Source organism: Lynx canadensis, chromosome E2 (genome assembly GCF_007474595.2).
Source record: "Lynx canadensis isolate LIC74 chromosome E2, mLynCan4.pri.v2, whole genome shotgun sequence".
Lineage (NCBI taxonomy): Eukaryota > Metazoa > Chordata > Mammalia > Carnivora > Felidae > Lynx > Lynx canadensis.
Genome location: NC_044317.1, coordinates 49,928,761 through 49,934,858, shown reverse-complemented (window position 1 = coordinate 49,934,858; position 6,098 = coordinate 49,928,761). Strand labels below are relative to the sequence as shown.

Genomic DNA, 6,098 nt, shown 5'->3' with positions numbered 1-6,098 from the left:
TTTGCTCTGTGGCAAGCAGGGCACCACCCGGGTCCTCGCCACTCCCAAGTGCCGTCCCCTCCGCGTTTACTTTCTGCCCTCACCTCTCTCCTCACTGGCCTCCTCCGGGCACACCTCCCCTGCTCTTTGGTCCCCCACACCTACTCCGTGGCCCCTGCTTGGGCAGGGGCAAGCACAGCTCCCGCCCGGTTGCTCGCTCTGTCCGGACGCCCCTCCCACAGACTCACTTCTTTTGGGTCGTTGTCTGAGTGTCGCCTCCTGAGAGAGCGCCCCCCCCCCCCCGACACTTCTCATCTCCCTTCGCTGAGGACCGCATCGTTTACTACCTTGCTGTGTTCCTTGGCTGCCTCCCCCCCCCCCCCCCCCGCCCAGGTCACCACCCTGTAGGTGGGCGCTTTTATTTGTTCACCGGGACCCAATGCAGTGCCCTGCACATGGTGCTTCACCTAGTAGCTGTTGGCTGCCCGGGTCCGTCTGGCATCCCAGTCCTTCCATGCTGCCCAAAGCCCCGTTCAGATCTTCCTGGCCTACCCCAGTGGCAGTCCATCCGCCCTTCCCCTGGTGATCACTGCCTCGCCTGTCACCACCCCACTCCAGCGACCTCTCCTAAAAGCGCTCCTGAGCACCCAGTTGCTGGCACTCCACGTTGTTTTGTTAATGCTCCCGTCAAGGGGTATATTTTTTTATATTTTTAATGTTTATTTTAGAGAGAGAGAACGTGTGAGTGGGGGAGGGGCAGAGAGAGAGAGAGAGAGAGAATGAATCCAAAGCAGGCTCCAGGCTCCCAGCTGTCAGCACAGACCCCAACACGGGGCTCGAACCCATGGACCACGAGATCATGACCTGAGCCGAAGGCGGACGCTCAACCGACTGAGCCACCCGGGCGCCCCCATATTTTTCACACTGTCAAGAGGCGGGTGGCGAAGCCACCTTCCCAGGTAACCCAGGGTCTAGAAGGTACACAGACTTCCATGCCCTGGCTTCACCCCTCCACCTGCGCACTCTCGCCGTCCCAGCTGTGGGCAGGTCGCTTCGTGTGAATGCGCTGGCTTCTTCCTCCAGGGAGCCGTGGTGATGCCTCCTTCCTCGCCACGTTGTAAGATGACTCAAGGCACATAAAGTCCCTGGCACGGGGAAGAAATTTAATAAAAGTCCATTCCCTCTGTGCTGGGGGATGTGTCAGGCCTGGTTGTTGTGTTTGGGGGAGTTTATGGTCCAATCAGGGAGATAAGGTCAGTGCTGTCAGGGCCATAAGGGATGGGAGACAGTGTTCTGGGACTCCGGACGTGGGTGCCTCCTGCTTGGTGCGGAAAGGTGGGTCTCCATCCATTCGTTTGTTCGTTTGTTCGTTCGTTCGTTCGTTCGTTCGTTCATTCATTCATTCATTCATTCATTCATTCCCCATTCAACCATGAAGTGTCAGCTAAATTCCACCTGGCGGGTGTGGGCCGGGAGTGGAGTTGGGAGGGAGAGGCCTCCTAGGGGAGGAGCAGGGGGGGCCCAGGGTCAGCGTCAGAGCCGTTTCTCCACAAGGAGGCCTGGCTCCCTCACTGCCACAGCGCAGAACCCCTTGTCCCGTTTTTCTCATTAAAATCCGTCAGTGGCCCATCTGTGCTACGGAATCAGAAGCAGGTCTGTTTGTCGCTGTGTGGGCTCTGCGACCTCCCACCACCCTCTCTCGTTCCCCTGTGCTTGGCGCGCCAAATCGCCCGCACTCCAGAGCCTGGAGCCTGCCTCGGATTCTGCATCTCCCTCCCACCCTGCCCCTCCCCTGCTCACGCTCTGTCTCTCTCAAAAAAACGAATAAACATTAAAAAACTAAAAAAAAAAAAAAAAAAAAAAAAAGCGCTCCCATCGTAAGCGTAAAGCTTATACTTGCGAAAGCGAATTTTCGCAAACTGCACGTGCAGGTTTAACCGGGCCCCGCCTCAAAGTCAGAACATCGGCCCCATTCCCAGCCCCCTGGGTCCCCTCCCCGTCATTACCCCCCAAAGGCAACCACCGTCCGTCCAGGTTTCTGGGGACACAGGTTTGCCTGCCTGCGATCACACTTCATATAGAAGTGGAGTCACCCGTTGGGCACCCCGCGTCTCACCCCTTCAGCCCAACAGCGTGTTGGCAATGCTCACGCCCACGGTTGCCTGAATCGCGTCGTCCAACCCCTTGACGAACGTCCTTGGTTTGGACAGAGGATTTGCGACCTCTGCTTCTCTGACCTTTGAGTGCTGCCGCTGCTTTTTTTTTTTTTTAATGTTTATTTTTGTGAGAGTGCAAGAGAGAGAGAGAGAGACAGCAAGCGAGCGGGGGGCAGGGGCAGAGAGAGAGGGAGACACAGAGTCTGAAGCAGGCTCCGGGCTGAGGGGGTGGGGGCCAGTCTGTTCCAGGCCCGTGTCTGGGCTTCTGGTGACCTCAGGAGTTCCTGGCAAGTGCCACTCCCCCTGTGTCTTCGCTTCATCTTCCCTCTTGGCGTGTCTGGGGCCTGTGCCTAAATTTCCCCTTTTTGGAAGGGCACGGTCATATCGGATCAGGCCTTGCCCTTAACTGACCTCATCTGCACTTGATCATCCGCAAAGACTGTATTCCCAAAAAATAATGTCAGGTTTTCAGGTCCTGGGAGTTAGAACTTCATCTTTTTTGGGGGCCACATTTGAACTCCTAGTAACCCCTTTGCCTCAGTTTGGGCCAGCCCAACGGTAGGACTCCCCAGGGGATGGGCTCAGAGTGGCCAGGGGCCTCACTTCCTGTCCCTCGGCAGATCAACTTCCTCCCCACCAGGCCTGCCTTCCTCACCACCTCACAGGCCTGCACCCAGGAGCCCTCCCAGGCCAACTCCTGCCACAGCTCCCTGTTTCCCTGCTTGTTTGGGGCAGGTGCAGGGACACGGAAACTGCCAGGATCGGCTTGGCTCGCAGCGAAGGCTGGTGACGTCCTCCGAAGGGCTGTCGATCTCAAAGGTAAAAATCCTGCCAGTTATGTTACCAGCAAAAGATAGACTTAGCCGGGACTAAAAGAGAATCGTGATCTCGGACAAACGCGCTGTGGGAAAACCGTTCGGAAGCCCCAGGAGCAAAGGGAAGGCGTGCTTTTTAAAAGAGGGCAGGTGGGGCGCCTGGGTGGCGCAGTCGGTTAAGCGTCCGACTTCAGCCAGGTCACGATCTCGCGGTCCGTGAGTTCGAGCCCCGCGTCGGGCTCTGGGCTGATGGCTCAGAGCCTGGAGCCTGTTTCCGATTCTGTGTCTCCCTCTCTCTCTGCCCCTCCCCCGTTCATGCTCTGTCTCTCTCTGTCGCAAAAATAAATAAACGTTGAAAAATTAAAAGAGGGCAGGAGTCCGTGGGGAAGGCTGTTCTGAGCTAAAGTTCATCGCCATATACTGGGAGTTGGAAGTGTGGTGGCTTCTCACTGGCTGAGCTGTCGCTGGCGGGGTGGGGGAGAGGAGGAAAGACTTCCTCAGGCTGCAGTAGTATCCATGTACAAGGTCACGTCTGTGTAAGGTCAAGTCCGTCTCTTCCTGTTGGGTCTGCAATGGACTCCAGGTGGGAGCTCGCGAGAGCTCCCCTCTGCCCAACCCTCCCGACGACATTGTAGTGATTTTCCGATACTAATTTTCAGAAGGCCCGCCCGTTGTGCCCATCACCCGAGGACAGGCCTGTGTCACGCTCTGCTTCTGTAGCAGGAGGTGAAGACCTCACGCTGGAAAGCCGGGGCTCACATTCCCATCTTGCCACACGCGGGCTGTGTGATCTTGTGAGATTACTGACCCTCTCTGGGCTTCAGTTTCTTCACGTCTGATGGGGATAATACTAACTAATAATACCTTCTTCCCAAGGTTGATGGGAAGACTAAGTGAGCTCATCCGATAAAGCTCTCATAACTGTGCCTGGCACACAGTAAGCACTCCATAAATGCTCACTTTCATTATCCCAGGTTTAGGTTGAGCTGGTCTGCAGACAGTGCCTCCAGACTCCCAAAGGTGGTAGGCTTCTGGCTCCTGAATTTCTGCTTCCAAGTCTGACGTGACTTCTCCTAACGACCAACTTATGCTCCGTGCGTCCCCTCTGGGGGTGTGTTTTGCATCTGTCCAAGTGTCGTAAAATTCCAATCACCTCGAGTTGACCGTGAAAGCGAATTTTTGTTTTAGAAAGGAAAGGTGCCTAAGCACCTAAATTGCCTCAAAAGTCCACAGAGTCTTGCCACCGTTGATAAATTAGAACAAGGAATACACAATAATCCTTTCCTTGGAAAGACTGCAAATTTTGAAGAAACAAATGTTTATTATAAATGCAGAATTAAATCCAAGTGCCTTTCACGTTTTTTAAATTTATCTTATTTTTTTTAAGCTTATTTGTGTGTGTGTGTGAGAAAGAGAGAGTGAGCACTTGAGTGGGGCAGGGGCAAAGAGAGAGGGAGGGAGGGAGGGAGAGAGAGAGGATCCTAAGCAGGCTCCGTGCTGTCAGCACAGGTCAGATCAGGACCTGAGCTGAAATCCAGAGTTGGATGCTTAACCAAGACACCCAGGTGTCCCTTTTTTTTTTAAACAAAATTACAATTTTTCCATTTTGAGTTTAACACCCAAAAGAAGTTACATAAGTAGGACTGGGAGTTCCCGTGTATACTCAGCGTGATGTTTTTACTCCCAGCACTTCTGACAACAAACGTGTGGGTGTCTTTCCTCACATCAACAACCAATTCTCTGACGGACACTCTAACGGACGGTCCTGCCATTCAGTTCTGGCACGAACCACCCAGAGTTAGCGTCAGACCCCACAGGTGAAGGGCTCAGCCCCACCAGACTGCCTTCACGTCAGATGCCAGTCCCAAGCATTGGGTCCCCAGGTTACCCACGCTTGCGTCTGACTTGGCTACGAAGCTGGGGGGTTTTCACCACCCTCCTCCCTTACAGCTTCAATAGTTTGCTAGAGCTGCCCACAAAACTCAGGGAAGCACCTGACTTGCATTTTCTGGGTGGTTATGAGGGATACGACTCAGGACCAGCCAGATGCAAGAGAGATGCAAAGGACAAGGGACGGGGGCGGGTGGTGCACAGAGTTTGCGTGACCCCTGAGGGCGCCGCCCGTCTAGCCCTCCGTGTGCTCTTCAGCCTGGAAGCTCTCTGAGCCCCTGTGTTCAGAGTTTTTACGTAGGTTTCACTATGTAGGTGCAATTGATTAAACCACTGGGCACTGATGAGTAACTCAACCTCCAGCCCCTGTCTCCTCCTCAGGTGTCCGGGGAGGGGCGCGGCCGAGGCTGAAAGTCCCAACCCACTAACCACATCTTGGTCTCTTTGGCGACCAGTCCCCCCCCCAACCCCCCGCCCCGGCATCCTGAAGCCATCTAGGGGCCCCCAGTCACATTATTGGCATACAGAAGACACTCTAAACTCTGGAGATCCCCAAAGGTTTTTAGGACTGTGCACCAGGAACCCAGAACAAAGACCTGTATTTAGTTTTTATTGTATCACATCCAGCTTTGCCCAGTGATTATATTTTATATAACTATATTACTTTGTCAAAATCAGGAAGTGGAGGGGCGCCTGGGTGGCTCAGTCGGTTAAGCGTCCGACTTCAGCCCGGGTCACGATCTCGCGGTCCGTGAGTTCGAGCCCCGCGTCAGGCTCTGGGCTGGCAGCTCAGAGCCTGGAGCCTGCTTCCAATTCTGTGTCTTCCTCTCTCTCTGCCCCTCCCTCGTTCATGCTCTGTCTCTCTCTGTCCCAAAAATAAATAAACGTTAAAAAAAAAAAAATCAGGAAGTGGATGTTGGGACAATACTCCTAATTCAGGACAAACCTTATCATGCTGGTTTGTTTTTTTCTTTTAAGTCTTTAAAATACTTAGAAAAACACAAAAATTAAAGAATGAACAATCCCTTTCACAATGGGGTGAGTTTGAGGTAAGCTGTGCAGGGAGTGCAGGGATAGGGGGTGGATTTTTGGTTACCCCATCTGGTAGGCTGTGGCTTTAGCCACATTCCCCAGCAGCTGTGGGCTGCTTGACTTTAGTCCGGGCCCCAGATGGATGACTGTCAAATTCTAGACCCCTGGGACCAGCCAATCTGTCCCACCCTCAGTCGCCTCTGGGAAACAGAACATTGTGCCTGCA

The 6,098-nt window shown here is 53.9% G+C and overlaps 1 protein-coding gene across 1 annotated transcript in view; it reads left to right on the top strand.

Moving 5' to 3' along the window:
* Positions 1–2,782: 2,782 nt before the first annotated feature.
* The window catches only part of CEACAM20 (CEA cell adhesion molecule 20), a 52,289-nt gene continuing 48,973 nt past the window's right edge, over positions 2,783–6,098 (top strand). Inside the window, 1 exon segment of the mRNA XM_032591410.1 lies at positions 2,783–2,954. The gene's annotated coding sequence lies outside the window, so the exon portion shown is untranslated.